At 35.6% G+C, this 18026-nt stretch overlaps 1 pseudogene; it reads right to left on the reverse strand.

Moving 5' to 3' along the window:
• Positions 1-18026, reverse strand: part of LOC108176397 (cyclin-dependent kinase 1-like) — a 196646-nt pseudogene that overhangs the window by 116846 nt on the left and 61774 nt on the right.

The raw sequence follows: 18026 nt of genomic DNA on the forward strand, positions 1-18026 counted from the left end.
TGCCCCAAATGGTGGAGTTAGAAACGTGCCAGGGGATTCCAATACAATCTCATCAAGGTGGCATGTACCAATGCCATCTCACTAGTCCCAGTGACCAATTTCTGTTCACAATTGATCACACTGATAGGTCTAAGAGTCAAAGGGATCACATAAACAAGAGTAGTGTCTGCTAATACTAACTGATAGAATCAAAAAGGGAGAGAATGATCCAACATGGGAAGCGGGATACACAGCAGACTCATAGAATGGCTGATGTCCTAAACAGCACTCTGGCCTCAGAATCAGCCCTTAAGGCATTCGGATCCAGCTGAAAAGCCCATGAGAGTATTTTAGGCATGGAAAGCCAAGACACTCTGGCAAAAAAAAAAAAAAAAAAAAAAAAAAACCAAAACAAAATACCTAAATGAAAGATCTCAGCGAGTGAGATCCCAGTGGAAAGAACAGGGCCATTAAAGAAGGAGGTATCTTTCTCTGAAGGGAAGAGAGAATTTCCACTTTGACTATGACCCTGTTGGAATAAGATCAAATTAGCGAACACAAAAGGCTTCCATATCCTTGGAAACTCATGCCTAGAGCCTAGGGAGATTACTGACACCGTAAACAAGAGTGTCAAATTGTTAAGTCAACAACAGGAGTCACTGTGTACTTACTTCTCATGTGGGAAAATATGTTAATAATGAATATAAAAAATACCAGTAAGGCAATTTATCTCAACTTTCCTTTTTCTGGGACCAGTACCTTATTAGGATTCTACCTCTCTTAATTTATCCGATATACTTCCAAATAGAATGAGAAGAATGATATTGTAATTATTCTAGTATTTACATTTTATAGTAGGGAAAATTAATCTATAATGTTTAAATAATCTTTTCACATCAACATAGAGTTTGAGAAGCAAATTTTAAGCTTGTCCTCTTAAACTAAGCTATTTTGCTTTCTTATTAGATATCAGTAATGCAAATAGTAATTGTAGGTAATGAATTAAAAAAAATTAGGTTACATGCTTAGACGAATGAAAAGTCAAAGACTCACTGCTGAAGTGAGGGTTATTACAAGAAAGAATTTGAGCTTTCTTCTTGTGACACCTGGAACTTGATATCATAGGAGTAATAAGGCAAAGTTGCAAAGAATGAATAAGATAATACGTTGAAAACAATTTTAACCACATAACTACTTAACCACATAACTACTAGTGTAAATTGATGTGTTAAGAAACAGGAGCCTCTACTAATCTGTGACCTTGAAAAGAACTGAAGCAACATTAACAATAATCAGGACCATAGCAAGAGTAGTAGAACTATGACCACAGACATTTCCACCAATACGAGTAATACCTCCTGTAGTCATGGATCACATGACTGTGAACACTGGCACATTAGTTAATATTTCATATTCTTGCTAATCCCTTATATTGAGAAATATTGGCTTTCCTAGAAAATAGCATTTCAGTTGGTAGTATTACAGGGGATCATCAAACACTGTACTCCTTTCTGAAGTTAAGTAAAAGAAACATTGTGTTTATTTATTATGGTTTATAGTCAATATCAAAAGCCATAAAATGATTAGACCCTAGTAAAGAGTGTTTGAAGAAACATAAAACAAAGATGTAAGAAAACAAGAAGTAAAATATAAGTATTAAATAAATATTAAATGTTCAAAAACCCCAAAATTAAGAAAAAGTCTAAAATAAGAAAAAGAAATAAATATTCATTAAGTATCTACAAAACTTGACAAATCTGAGGCAAAAAAACAAATTCAAGGTAAATTGTTAGGTACCCCAAATGAAAGGAAAGATTGAAGACTTTCAGGAAAACCAATATAACAGCTCCTGATAATGAGAAAATGATCTCTAATAGGTCATTTGTAGCTATTAACACTGTGAATAACTCCACGAACATCCCAGTGACTTGTCTCAAAAGTGGACAGAATAGATTTCATCTGTGTGTTTGTGTTAGGGTACAAGATGGTAGGGATGACTGTAAAGTGTATTAAGGTATTGCAATCAAAACATCAGGAATCATGGGTATTTAGAAATCCAACCTCTATTAACTACGCTGCTCATTCTCCTCAATCTACTCCCCACCCATGGCAAAAAAATTCAGTTGACCAGGACACACCTGCAATCATTGCCACTATCCACAATATTATAACCAGCAAGTAACAGGTGATGGGTGGTTTCTACCAAAGGGAGACAAACCGCATCCAAAACTTGGCTATCACTAGTTGTTCAGGCTTAATTTGACCGTTTTACCAGACTCCAAATCCCTTACTCTTTTTGATGAACAATCTGCAGATTATGTGACAGGTTGGAGTAGAGTTGTCCTGTAATGAAACAGGAGTTCTCGAACAGATGTCAAAGCATGATGTCACACGTCTAAATGTCAGACACTGAGAGAGAGAGACAGCATGAGTGAACTTGAAAGAATATCTTTATTAATAATAAATGCCCTTTTTGTCTTTTCATTGACTGCATTAATATTTTCAGTACTGGAAGCCAAAGGTTTCTTTTGAAAGGGTTACAAACGTTACATGTTGATTTTGAATTAATGCTTGTGAAGTTCCAATACAACTACGAAGCACTATAACTTCATTGTGCATTAAAGCTATTTTGACATACAAATATATAAGTTTCACTATATTCAATGGGTTATGTTTGGTAAACAACACCTTTGTTAGAGAGGACGCTCAAAAAAAATTATGCTGTTAATTATCAAAGAAAGGACTTAGGGTATAATGACTTTTCATAAGAGGTTAGTGAGAAACTTTAAGAGGCAGAAGCTTACAGACCTACTAAATAATTTCAAATAACTAAATTTCTGTTGCATAAAAGAATCAATTTCCTGTGGATTCAGATTGGAAAACTTATGGTCAGCATACAGATATGCCATTGGAGCCATATTTTTATTTAAAATAAAAAGGTAAATATTAGAACCCATTGAAAATAGGAGTACCCAGACTAAAGTTTAATGATGACATTATATTACTGCAGTTGTAGATTGAATAGGTTTTCACTATGACTGTGTTTAACATCAAGTTTGTGCTGTTTTCCAAAGGATGTTCTATAAAAATGAGGCTGGAATTAAAGTGGCTAACTCAACTTAAAGTACAGTTGGGGATAATATAAAGAACAAAGAGAAAAGTGCTTTCCTTTCCCTGAAGCCAACAGTAAAGTAAAAACAAGATTCTGTGACAGCTGTTAGAAAAAGGAATGAAGGCACAAGAGTTGTATTTTATTTTCATAAAACAAAGACGTGAAGTTTATTCTTTCTCAGCCTCATGGAAATGCCGAAGTCTATAACATATTTTTGGAAGTCAGTGTTTTGGCACAGTGAGATAAATCCTTCAGCTGATTCATTCCCCAAATGGCTGCAATGGCTTGAGCTGGGCCAGGCCAAATCCACTAGCCAGAACCTCCATCTGCATCTCCCAGGTGGGTGAAAGGGGCCCAAGTACTTGGTCCTTATTCCATTGCCTTCTCAGGTACATTAGCAGTAGGATGTATTGAAAACAGAGTAGCCAGAACTCAAAATAGCACTCTGATATGGAATGCTGTCATCACAAGCAATTACACTGAATCTGTGTATCCTCGCTTATACAGAAACATTATAGTGTCTATTCATCCTTTCAAATATTCAATTAAAATTATAAATACTATTGTTAATATAAATTATATGCAGAAAATTATCTCACAATGACATTTCTTAATAAATAAAGTAAGCTGCTATCCTTACCCCTTAAATAAATATAAAACATGTCCAATTTTATCCTAGGAGTACATTGAAAGAAACACCATATGAAGTGTCTGGATTCACCTTGAGTGTTAGTTGTATGCAGTAAACCACTTCCGTGCTTTTAAATGATAATGAAGTGAATGAGACAACAGGGAATTAAGAAAAAGTCTTGTCATGAGGAGATTGAAAACACTAAGTAACTGATGGGAGTTATGGTGATATGTAAATCTGCTACTCAGTTTATAGGGAGGTCATGTGTGTAAAAGCTCAGAGAGAAATCTCGAGATGGCAGAAAAGAAAGAGGAAAGAGGCACCTTCACAATGGGCTGAACTCCGTTGCCCCCTTTCTACTTCCTTGTCATTAAATTACTTAATAGTGTACTCAACCTTAAATTCTCATGTGTTAAATATAATAATTTGTTTGCAAGTGTAGGCGAAGCTTAACACAGAGTCAGGAATGAAGCTTGACAGTGTGAAGCCCCAGAGGCCTCCAGGCATCCTCCTTGGCTTTGGTCTTGTCTTCTTGCTTCAATTCTTTGCCATTCCTGAGTTCTCACTCTGAATATTCTAATGTTGCTATTTGCCTTCCTTTCACAAATTATTATTTTCAATTACATATTAATTGTTTTGTTTACTTGCATAGTATTCAGGCTTCCCACTACCTTGGAAATACCATGAAGAAGGAGTGCATGCTGGGTTTATTTACTAGTTTAAACCTAGTGTTTAGGATAGTGTTTGGAACTCAGCAAGCACTAAATAAAATATGTGATTTGTAAAAAGAATGTCCTTACAACTTTGAATATTTTAGGCACTATTATTATTATTAAGTAAACAAAAATTTTAAAATGCATTAAATGAGCTCTTAGTAGGTAATTGAAATATATCCATAAATAAACATACAAAAGGCTCTGCCCTGTTGAACTTAAATTATATAACAGACAATAAAATTAAAATTTTTTATAATATCTGAAAAAGGAAGTAAGTGATCATGGAAAAAAAAGAAAAGCAAGTAGCCTGGCATGAAAGGGATGAGAAATTAGGGACTAGGGGCCAGGGCAGGTTATAGTACTAAGAGATACAAATGCTAGGTTCATGTCTTGGCTTGCTACTCACAAGTTACATGACCTCTTTTTCTAAGGCACTACTGCAAACTTATATATTTGAGAGGTTTACTTCTGGGTGTTTAGGACTATAATATTCTATACTTCTGTCTAAGCTAAACAACTCTTGCAAAATGGAAGAATCAGTGATATTATGATGTTTATTGTAATCTAAGAATACAAATGAGGGCATCAGATCAAAACAAAACAAAAAATACAGCTTTGGTAATTCATGAACAAAGCTCATTTGTTATTGCTTGCAATTTATTATCAATGTTATTAATTACCCAGATTGTCTACTTATGGAAAGTTATGATACATCAAAAATCATTTGTGATCATTAAAAATAATATAATGATAAACATATACAAAATCTACTTTACATTAGAACATGAATAAAGTACTATTTTATGGTTTTACATAATGTAATATTGAGTTAATAATGTTATATAATCCCAGGTTTACTTGGCTTTCTGGAGTACAGCACTGTGATACAGAAAATATTAGATTTTTATATCATGGGTTAATATGCTGGATGTACTGCCTCTCTATAATTTTCCAGGTGGTTCTTCAAACTAAAGCTTAACTACTTAAGAATTTCAAATATGACAAATAGCTCTTTGAAGTTGACTTTTGTGTGTGCTTCAGAGAAATGCAAGATGGAACATAAATAAAAACAACTCACAGAAACAAGGCTTAAGATCTGACATTTCTAAGCAGCAGGTTTCTTCTGTCCTCTGGGAGATAAACAAAACTATTGAAAACCCCATTAGGTATATTTATAGCCCAGGTTTAATGTCCGGGATGTAAACCACGATGCCAGACTGCCAGCCACCAACTTTAGGAAGGGAGAAAACAGTTTCTTAGAGTGAATGCTCTCATCCCATCCTCATCAATATTCCAAAGGCATGACACCTTAATCTTACAGACAGTACAGGGGAGACTTCTTTTAGATTAGATTCTATAAAAATTTTTTATTTTTTAACCCTTATCTGGAGGTAATTCATTAACTTGTGTTCTGTTGTACTTGCTTACCTTCAGTATGGACTGAGGAGCACCTAGAGAAGCAGTTCAGCCCTTTCCACTGCCCGTTGAGTAGAAAAGAAACTTGGAAGTCAATAGTTGATCCTGAAGAGAATGGTCAATGAGCTGTTGTAGTAAAAACAGTTAAACTACTTCAAGGTGTGGAAGAGCCAAAGAATTTCTGAGAAGATATTTCAAATAATTAACGTAGTTTTATAATGTATTTGAAAGAGACTTTTACATATACCCCAATGGGTCAAGCTGACAGATGTTATGAACTAAATGGATGCTCCCAAAATTCATGTTGAAGTCTTAAACCTCAGTGTCGATGTATGTTGAATAAGGAAGTAATTAAACTTAAATAAGGTTATAAGTCTGTGATCTGATAGATGTATCCTTATAAAAAGAGACACCAGAGACCTGTCCCTACTCCCCGCCCCCCACAAAGAAGTCATGTGAGATGGTGGCTACCTACAAACCAGGAAAACAGCCTCCAGTGAATCCTACCATTCCCAGTACCTTGGCCTTGTCCATTCAGCTTCTACAACTGAAAGAAAATACAGTTCTGTGTTTGAAGCAGCTCAGCCTGGCATTTTGTTATGGCAGCCTGAGCAGATAAGGACAGTATGTGAGAGACAGGATGGACCATTTCCTGTCTATACAAAGGAGACTTTCTAACAGGTTCCTGAGGGACAATCAACCAACTTGAGGATGAAACCAGGACTACTATTATTAGTTCATTTCTCTTCTATAAGAGGTTAAATAAAAGAGCAAATAATTACTTGAGAGAGTTTATGACATAGATAGGTTTATGGCAACAATAAGATAATTAAATAGAAAATTTCTACTCCAAACTTGAAATTTTTTTCTGATTCTGTATACTGAATTGACAGTGTCAACCAGAGGGTACAATAATAAAAGAAATATTATTCACTGCAAAATGCCCTTGTAACACGAGAGAAGAAAGGTACCTGGTAATGAAGAGTAAAAGAAGCAGTGACTTCCAACATTGATGGGAGAGATGGCATTGAAAAAGTTTAAGAAATGACCCTGAAATATTAAATATATCTTTCTATCTACCTATATATATGTAGATGGATAGACATAGATGTGTATAAACAGTGGTAGAGGAAGAAAATTCCTTTAATCCATAAGTTAAATAGTTAACAACTGAGCATGGCAATGGCTGTGGAAAAAGGGGCCACTATTATTTTTATTTTCCTGTATCATATAAACCTACAATATTTTATGGTCAGACATTTTATTAAAATATACTTTTTAATAACCAGATCAAGTTCCATGTATATAGTATAGACATATTATTATATACCAATCCCAAATTAGAAATGGTTTTAAGATTTTTCAAGAGTTCTATTAACAAGAGATTTATTTATTTATTTGAAAGAAGTGGGGGGAGAGAGAGAGAGAGAGAAAGAATGAATATCTTCCATCTGCTGGTTCACTCCAAATGACCACGAAAGCTGAATTTGGCCAGGCTGAACCCAGGAGCCAAGAACTCCATTCAGGTTTCCCATGTGAATGGAAGGAGTCCAATACTTAAGCTCTCTTCTGCTATCTTACCTGGTACATTAGTATGGAGCTGGATCCCAAAGCAGATTAGCTAGGACTTGAACTGTGCTCTGTGTGGCAAGTGGCAGCTAAAACACTGCATCACAGTGCTGTCCCCTGTGGTCACTCTAAAACTGACTCTTAATCAACAGCCTTAAACATGTCCAACCATCACTATACCTTTTAAATGTCAAAATTTGCTAAAAATTGGCCATTTTTTCCTCCTATTTAAGCATATTTTGTTCTCCTCCACTTACTATTTGGAATCATTATCTTTATGCTAAGTTTGTATTTATCTCAGGAACACTCCAAATATAGCAAGAAACATAGCCTAGAGAATTCTACTAACTTATGGATAAAAATTACATTCCAAGTATGAATCTTGATAAGTAAGCATAATTCATATTCAAATAAATTTACATAATCATTAGCCTTTGTTTCAGCAGGTAGCTTTAAGCCTCAGCTTTCTATAAACAAGTTGGCAGTTACGTAAAATTTTTTGTTGTTATATGACAACTCAAAAATAAAATATTCAACCTTTTGTTTAGAAGGCCGTGGCTAATAATATACTACAATATGACTTCTCAACTGAGATGTTTAACTGGCAAAGTCTAGTTCAAATGAATATTGCGCAAAGGTTTTTATATTCTCTCTTTACAGCAGCAAAAGTAAAAATTCTGAAAACTGGATTCTATGGATTCTATATGTCAAGTGGATATCAAACCTGGTAGAAAACTATCCAGTGTACTTTTCCATCTAAAGAAACATTTTTTTTTATTACTATGTTTGTCTATGAGCAAATCTCATAGAATTTCTGAAAGTTTGGGTTTTTCTTCATTGATATTCCTGTGGTCTGCTTCATAAGGACCCTTTCAATCACCATTTTCTATTCTGCTTTGCAGTTTTCATTCCTCTAGTGCAGCTTTCACACTGCTGCCATGGAAGTCTTTCAAACTCACAACTGCTTTAGTGCCAGTTCCAAGCAATGCGGTGTCACCCATGAGAAAAAGCACACCCTTTTCAACCTGTCCTAAAGATGCAAGTGTGTACATGTGTGTATGGTTTTGTGTGCTCATTTGTGTTTGCTTTTCTGTTTACAAAGTTTGTCTTTCTTCCACCTTTTTACAAACTACTTTCTACTTGTGAGAAATCACTCACGATCCTAGGAAAGTGTCACATTTTCTCACCTTTTTCCCCCCCTTTGGATAACATAAATCTGACTTTTGAAAAACCTGCCTCTTTTCCCCACTAATAACGTGGAAAACAGGCTACAATATTTTTCTCACTTTTCAAAATGTGTTTCACAGGTCTACCTATTTAGTTTAGCTGTGTCGAACACCTTCTTTATGCAAGATTAAATATTTCAAACTTCTCCTTGTGATCCTCCTGAAAATTGTAGAGTTTTCTAACATTTTATTGCACTTATTTATTTTCATGTCTAGAAATATCTTCATAACCAGTCTTAATAGTTGGGGGTTATGAAAGAATATTTATGCTAGGGATATGTGACAGAATTGACAGTAGCATCAAACTGAGAGGTTTATCTTATTTTCATTTTTAACAAATGGTTTATGTCTCTAGAGTGAGATTAGCTTGAGCCAAGGACAAGGTCTTTGATGTCTTTATCACCGGTACTCGGCAAAGAACCTAATAAACATAAATGAACAATAGATACTTTTGCATAGATTCTTTCTCATGAGAAGTTTACAAAGATGTCCAGTCTATGCAAATATTGTTTTATTCTTTTACTAAAATTTTGAGTTGTGAGAAGGAAAGTAATATTTTTATTACTTTGGGTGAATATAAAAGAACATGCACAATGATAATTCATGCTTCTAACTGGATGTTGATATGCTGTATGTATACTATAGATCTGGAAGAGTCTGAAAGCTGAAATTGTGCAGACATACCTGCTTTGATTGTATATCCAAACTTTTATTAGAATGTCTGAGTACTCGGACTGCGCCATGGCTCAAAAGGCTAATACTCTGTCTGCGGCGCCGGCACCTCGGGTTCTAGTCCCGGTCGGGGCGCTGGATTCTGTCCCAGTCGTTCCTCTTCTTGTCCAGCTCTCTGCTGTGGCCAGGGAGTGCAGTGGAGGATGGCCCAAGTGCTTGGGCCCTGCACCCACATGGGAGACCAGGAGAAGCACCTGGCTCCTGGCTTCGGATCAGCGCAGTGCGCCGGCCACAGCGGCCATTGGAGGGTGAACCAACCGAAAAGGAAGACCTTTCTCTCTGTCTCTCTCTTTCTCACTGTCCACTCTACCTGTCAAAAAATAAATAAAAATAAAAAAAGAGAGAATGTCTGAGTACCCATGAAAGACTAGTTTACTAAATTAATGCATTTGTTGATGATTGGGAAATAACATGTTTAAAAGCTGTCTCTGGGACTGACGCTGGGGTGCAGTGGGTTACAGCCCATACAGGCACTGGTTCAAGTCCCGCTGGTCCAATTCCCATCTAGCTTTCTGCTATGGCTTGGGAAAACAGGAGAGGATGGCCCCTATACCCACTTGGGAGACCCAGAAGAAGAAGCTGCTGCCTCCTAGCTTCAGCCTGGCACACTCCTGGGTGTTGTAGTCATTTGGGGAGTGAATCTGCAGATAGAAGATCTCTCTGTCTCTCCCCCTCTCTCTGTAATTCTGACTTTCATATAAATAAATATTTTAAAACTATTTAAGAAATAAAAGTTGCCTCTGGTATTATTAGATGCTCTACAGTGAGGTAGGTTCCCTGTGCCTGGGTAGCCAGATTGAGCCTGGGGAACTCACACAGGTTACATGGAGCAGGTTTACCAGTTACAGGATAGTGGGCAATAGCAGAAGGCTGAGATTCACTGCCTGTGATCCACTGGCATTGCATCTGAGGGACAAGAGAAAGCAGCTGCCCTTGGCTTTAGATATTTTTTACTTATTTGAAATGCGAATGAAGAGATAAGTGACGTCTTCTCAAACGCCTACAACAACCGAGGCTGAGACAAACCAAAGCCAGGAGTCAAAAACTCAATCGGAGTTTCCTATAGTGAACCAAGGACTTAAGTCATCACCTGCATTCTCCCATAGTGTGCACCAAAAGAAAGCTGGGTTGGAGGTGGAGTTCTCCAATGTGAGATGCAAACATCCCAAGTCAGACCTTAACTGCTGAGCCAAATGCCCAGCCCTGCATTGGGTCTTATATTCTTGGGTGCAAGGAATCACTAGGCTAGAGCATCAGAAGACATCCTATTTCTCAGGGGACTAGAGCAGAGCCTTAGCTGTCCTTAGCAGTCCTTCCTTATCTCAGGATGTTGTTGCATCCCCAGAACACTCTGTAGTTATTTATGAGAACTGCAGGGAGGAAGAGAACTTGATTGACCCAAGGCTACCCAGAGAACTAATTCAGATGCATCTAGGCATAGAGCTGAAGTTCATCTCAGTGGAAGATGACCACTCAATTATTAAATAAACAGAACAAAAATAAATATACTCACACGCAAAGGTGTAGTGTAGGACTGCCAGTTAGAGCCAAAGACTATAGGTTTATAGCCTACAGAGTAAGCGATAAAAGAAGAGGTATATTGATCTGAATATGGATATGAAATGATTAATTTAGTCTGTCTCACCTTCAGGACTGTGATTTCAATGGAATTTTTGTTATTTTTATCTATATAGGCCTGAATGGTTTTTGGCACTTATCCCTTGCTCAATAAATCACTATTGACTTGAACTGAATGAATTGACCTAAACTGATGTAGGGTTCTAAAGGCTGTAACATCATTCTATTGTATATTTCTAGAAGTTTCTGTGTTACTATACTATCAAGAACTCAAGAAACACAGAAATATATCAAGCTTAAGAATCTACATAATAGTGGAAAGTATTTCTTAAAGCCCAAATATCATTTCTATAGCAAGTTTTTGGAGAAACCATGTGCTTCACAGTAAGTTCCTGTCATTTAATATGTGTCCAACATGGTAAGGGTGCAGTGGGTTACACTGCACCTAAAATCTAATTAATATGTCATATTTTATCTCGTAAGTCATCGGTATTACCATTTTACACATGAGGATAAAAGACAAAGTTTAAGAACTAAGATGGCACCATTATGAGATTTGCCTGACTTCACACCATACTGTTTTTATCATATATTGGTAATCTTTTTCTGGCGGAAGTGCACATCCACACACACGCAAGCATACACACACCCCTCTACAGTTTGGAGGTGAAGATATTCTCTCTTTTGCTATTTATAATGTATAATGCCTGTTCTACTTTAGACACAAAAAAGAAAATGGAATAGCGGCTAGGATTTTTAATTTGTGAACATTTGTTTTTTTTTTTCCTTTGGCTGTGTTGAATTCTGAATACCAAGAAAACATAATTATATACGTAACATTTCTAAAGGGTTGTTGCTTCTTGATAATAAAATATGAATAAATATTTCATAAATGTTTATCACTATTCTTTTTCCAATTAATCTTACCTTAACAGATGTTTTCTGAATGATAAAACTGTTTTCATTAGTATTTGAGAAATTCCTTGCATTTGGTTAATTTCCTTATGATTCAAAATTTGCAGATACTGCAAAACCCACTCAAATTTAGGATAATAATAATATACTTAGACCTCTGTCAAGACATTTAAATTTTTAAAGTTTGTTTGTTTGTTTATTTATTTATATTACAAGGCAAGAGAGAGAGAGAGCGCTCCAATTCACTGGTTCACTTCTGAATTGCCAACAACATCCAGGGCTAGGACAGGCCAAAAACAAGGACCAGGAACTCCATCCTGATCTTCCGCATGGGTGTTAGCCACCAAACTACTTGAGATATCTGCTGCAGCCCAAGGTGTGCATTATTAAGAAACTAAAATTGTAGTTGGGCTGGTGTCAAAGTCAGATACTGATATATAGGATGTTGGCTTCCCACTATATCAAATGCTTGCTCCCTATCCAGGAATTTTAAAATAAAAATATGGCCATGTGTTATGTAATTTGCCCCCCATCAAATAACTTTACTCTTAAATTCTCTCTCCCTTCCTTCTCTCTTTGGTTCTCTTCTCTGTCTCTCTTCCTTATTTCTGACTCTCTCATCTTTATACAGAAGTTAGTCATCAGTGAATAAATTAATGTGATATTTGATGTCTTATCTAGTCATATATACATATTTAAGAGTTAAAAAATAACTTAGAAACTTTTTTGTTCCTTGAAATCATAATCTGTAGTGTTTCCTAATGAGTGATATTAATTCTAATAAACACTTACTCTCTTAAGAATATTACTGTTAAGATTTTTTACGTCTCTTTTAATCAAAACAAACTTGTATGCACGGTAATGTTCTCTTCCAAACAATGTGTTACCTATAATTGAACAGTTTGCTTAATCAATATTGTATATGACTATGTCAGTTCTATTTTTAATGTTCATAATTGTATCATTCTTTCATTCATTTGTAGAAAACATGTTAAGGAACTCCTATTACGAACCTGTTGTCATTCTAGGTTAGGGGAGATAGAGGAAGGAGGAGAACAGAACTCTTCCTGAAAATTGTATGCTCTTTTTAGATAGTCAGGTGAAAAGCAATGAATTTCTTTGCCTCTGTCATTTCTCCTTATCTTGTACCAGGTTTTCATGGCAATAAACTCAGCAGGTATTCTTGTTATGTTTATCATCTCATCTTAAATTGTACTTTGGCTTAGAACAGAAGTTTAACATGGCTAGAAACAAAGCAGTTGAGCTATTACTGTCTCAGTAGACCACATGTCCAAGTAGAAGTATATAGAGCATGCATTTTCTGTATCTGTGTCTTAAATGTAAGTGTGTGGAATTAGGACTGCTATGGTAGTAAATGTTGAGTCAGTAGTTTTCGAAGCAGAATCTTTCAACAGAAGGCTTTTTCATGGTTTGGATTTAAGCAATCAAATGTATCAGCAAATAGATTAGCTAGAAACTTCTGTTGCACACTGAATAAAGTGCAAATAATCTAAACTGCTCCACATGTGTAGTTTGTAGTTTTTGTTTGTTTACTGCAATTATCTAACTAAAAGAGAGATTTAGAAGAAATAAACCTGAAAATTCAATTTGTTTTATATTTATTGCTTCTATCCAAATCAGTGGATCTTATCCAGAGCCACTTTGCTCCCTGGGGACATTAAGCAATGTCTGGGAACAATTTTGATCATCACAGCCAGGGAGATGCTCCTGGGCTTTAGTGGATAGAGTTCACAAATATTGCTCAATGCCCTAAAACGCATAGAGAAGCTTCCATGAAAAGGAATTATCTGACCTAATATGTCTATAACACTGAGTTTGAGGTAGCCAAGTTTAGAAAGAATGTGAAAATAAAATCTATTTTCATTATTTTTGGAAGTTACCAGACTTAGAAAAGAAAAATACAGAATGTCTACTTAAATTTGAAATCCAAATAAAGAAATACATGACATATTTACAATGAAAGTTAAAGTTTGAGAATCCTCTATTCTGTGTTGCACCCTTATTTATGAAGCAGTCATTTTTATACAGATATTTGCTCTCTGTAATATATCCAGATACTTCTTATTGAAAGCAAGTAATAATTTTGTGTGTTATACTGAATTACATTTGAAGAAGGTCTACAAGAGTTTGGGGTAAGTATGTTTACTAAATTACATGATCATGATGAGTAATATCACTGTGCAATATCCCCTCACTGGATGATTTTCATGTAACAATGAGATAGATGATAAGTACTAGTTGAAATCTCAAGATAACATTAGAATCCTAGAAGAGGCTTTCCCAGCGTTTGTTCTATGAAACAAGTGGATCCATGCTGTGCAGGGAGTGGGTTTTACTGACTGTTGTGATAAAACACCCTTTCCTTCCTTCAGAACTGAAACAGGATCCTCAAGCCTGTGGGAATGTTGGATCCAGATGATTCCAAGGACAAAACACATCTTCATGTGTTACTAATACATTGTGATTCCCACATAATTCTTACTCATATATTTGAAAGGCTGGGTGATGGGGGATATGAGAGCGAGAGCAAGAGCAAGAGAGAAAAAGGAGAGAGAGAGATCTGCCATCTGCTGGTTCACTCTCCAAATGTCCATGATGACCAGTGCTGGGCCAGGTCAAATGCAGGAACCAGGAACTCCAGCTAGAGATCTCATGTGAGTGGCAGGAAACCAAGTGTTGAACCATCATATATTGCTCCCGAGGCACATTAGCAGAAAGCTGGATCAGAAACAGAGGAATGACTATAACTCAGCCTCTTCGATGTCATGGATGTCCCAAGCAGTGGCTTAACCTGCTACATCACATCACAACACCTACCCCTCATTCTCTAAACACACACACACACACACACACACACACAAAGCAAAACTGTAATCCAGTTCTATGAAACTGAGTACAATTTTACAATGTATATAAAAATTTGCATGAAATGTAATTTACCCCCTGTTTAAAAATCTTCAAAGATACATCAGCAGAATACCTGGTAAATAGTTACGTAAGTTTCTAAAACACTTCCAGATTCTCAGAATTGTCAAAATATATACAGCTACCAATGTTTTTGATTTGTGCTCAATTTTTCAAAAAGATGTGTCTTTGTTTTTTGGTTAAGAAAATATAAATGTCTATGTGCTTTACAATGTGCCTGTTAAAGTTAGACTTCAGTAATGTCTGATAAATACCTTTCATTTACTGCACAAAATGTCACATCTGAAATGATTTTACCTAAGTTATGCTTCAAGTCTATAATATAACTGTTTATTTTGGTTAGCATATTTTGTTGCTACACAATTTAATTTTTACCAGCTTATACCATACTTTACCATACTATGTAAATTGATTATTTTTTATTCCAAACAGATATTCCTACTTATTTGATGTGACTGAATGTGCTCGCATATGTCAATAGCTATTAATTATTTCATTTTTCTGAAAGCTTACACTATGCACTTTTCTCAAGACTCCATGTTCAATTATATTGGCTAGACATTATTTTTTTGAATTGTCTTAGTGAAATCTTAAATCTCTGAAATTCACTTGAGCAAATCTATTCCAGAATGGCCTACACATCTTCTATCCTGACCCTTCCTATTTAAATAGATTTTCCCTCAACGCCATCATGAAATTCTTCCTTGTCTCAGATGCTTTTCATGTCAATTTCATCAGGATAAAGTTTTCATTCATTTCCCCTTCAATCCAATAGTACCTTGTAATATTTATTACACTATTTATGCAAATGTGTTTCATATCATTAGTAATTTGTAATTGCTTGCTACTAGATATCTACTCAACGTTCAATTCCCTGTGACAATGGAGAGATGGGAGATGCCATAAATTTTTAAATTATCATTATATTTTAAATATCTATCCTGATCAACCTAGGCTACCTATAGTTTTTAAATTAGCAAGGCATCTGAAAATCTAATAATTTTATTTTTAAAAAAATATATTTATTTGTTAGAGCAAATACAATAGGGGTTAATTTTAAGAAATATTGTATATGGTAGACCAAAAGACCAAAGTGTAAGCCCTGTCCATTGATTTGTGACCTTGTCAAAAGTTACTTTGGGAGGAAAAAAATTGACACAGCACTCATCCATTTTACTTTTTTCTTTAAATGATCCACAATTCTTTTTTCTCATTTTAATCTTGATAACTTTGATGCTGCAAATGACTACCTGTGGGTATATCTTTTCCTGATTAAAAACTTACAAAAATAGTATTATATTTCCTTTCCCTTTACAGTTAATGTGAACATCAACAAAAACATGAGTAGAACTATGAGATAGTGCAAGAAATAAAGTAATTTATTAGTGTTATTTTCTATTATGTTGTATTAATAAATATTCAGTATATTAACTCATATAAGTTTTATGTGACTTATCTTCCTTTTGCCTAAAAAAAGTACATGATGGCTTATTTTTGTTTTACTTTGTTTTTCATGAATGTTAACATGACATATCTATTTCTAAAACTTTAGATTTCTAGTTTCTAGAGGGAGAGAAGGAGAGAGAGAGAAAGCGAGAGAGAGAGAGATCCTTTTTTCCCCAGATGGCTTCAATGGTCAGGCTAAAGTCAGAAGTCAGGAACTTCTTCCAGGTCTCCCGTCGTGGGTGGCAGAGGTCCAAACACTTGAGCCATCCTCTGCTGCTTTTCCCAAGTCATTGGCAGAGAGCTGAATCAGAAGTGAAGCAGCCAGGACTCTAACAGACTCCCATATGGGATGCAGAGTGGCAGGCAGGAGCTCTATCCTCTATGTCACAATGACAGTCCCTTTTTTTCATTTTCTAAATTTCTGCTAATTGTAGTAATAATGCATTAATTTCTTCAACATTGCAAAAACAATTACATCAACTTCTCATATTACTCCATATTGTGAGATTTGATCACAACAGATTCTTCACCCATTCAGGATCATACATTTGTTCATTTTTACTGTTTTCATATGTATGAGAGGGCTACACTTTGGTCTTTTGGCCAACCACATACAATATTTCTTAAAATTAGCCCCTATTGTAGTATTTGCTCTAACAAATGAGTATATTTTTTAAAAAATAAAATTATTAGATTTTCAGATGACTTGCTAATTTAAAATTCAGTATTATCAGTATTCTGATAGTCTTCTATCCAGACTCTGTTTCTCCTTTGTTAACATCTGAAACTGTCCTAACCTAGAAAAAAATTACTTTCCTAAACACACGTCTGATTACATCTCACTCTGATCAACAGACTTAATGATTATCTGATGTTTCTCAGTTGTTTTTTTTTTTTTTTTCAAAGATTTTATTTACTTATTTGAGAGGTAGAGTTACAGACAAAGAGAGGGAGAGACAGAGAGAAAGGTCTTCCACCAGCTGGCTCACTCCTCAAATAGCTGCAATGGCCTGAGCTGAGCTGATTCGAAGCCAGGAGCCAGGAGCTTTTCCAGGTCTCCTAAGCGGGTACAGGGGCTCAAACACTCGGCTCATCTTCTACTGCTTTCCCAGGCCATAAGCAGCAAGCTGGATCAGAAGAGCAGTCGGGACACAAACCAGCACCCATGTGGGATGCCGGGGCTGCAAGCAGAGGCTTAGGCTCCTGTACCACAGCACAGGCCCCCTTGATACTGCCTAGTTCAATATAAAAGCTTCATGTAGACAATTCACTATCTATACCTTTGAGTCAGGATTCTTAGATGAATTTATTTTCCAGTGCACCTGTATACATAATCTGTGTTCAGAAAAGTCAAGATTAACACTGTCTCCTGTACAGTCTTTATTCTAACTCTGTCTCCATCATTCACACTCTCCTATGACTTTTGCGTGCCCTAAAATGAATGCTAATCATATTCCAGAAAGCCCAATACAATCTTTGTTTATATTTCTCCCCCTTGAATTTATCATAATCTCAATTTTCAAATTGGAAGTTGGGAGTTCAGTGTTACCTTATAATTGCTTTGGAAATTGTCTCATGGGACCAGGGAGAGTAAAAAGTACAATAGCTGTAAATTTTAAACCCCATGCTTGAATCAACACTTTTATTGTTTAAATATTGCGGTTGAAAGGATATTTATTGTGAGGACACTGTTCCACAATATAAAATTTTGAAGAAGAAAGCTCTCATTTGAATTATTTTGTTCATTCATTTAGCATAAA

Source organism: Oryctolagus cuniculus, chromosome 2 (genome assembly GCF_964237555.1).
Source record: "Oryctolagus cuniculus chromosome 2, mOryCun1.1, whole genome shotgun sequence".
Lineage (NCBI taxonomy): Eukaryota > Metazoa > Chordata > Mammalia > Lagomorpha > Leporidae > Oryctolagus > Oryctolagus cuniculus.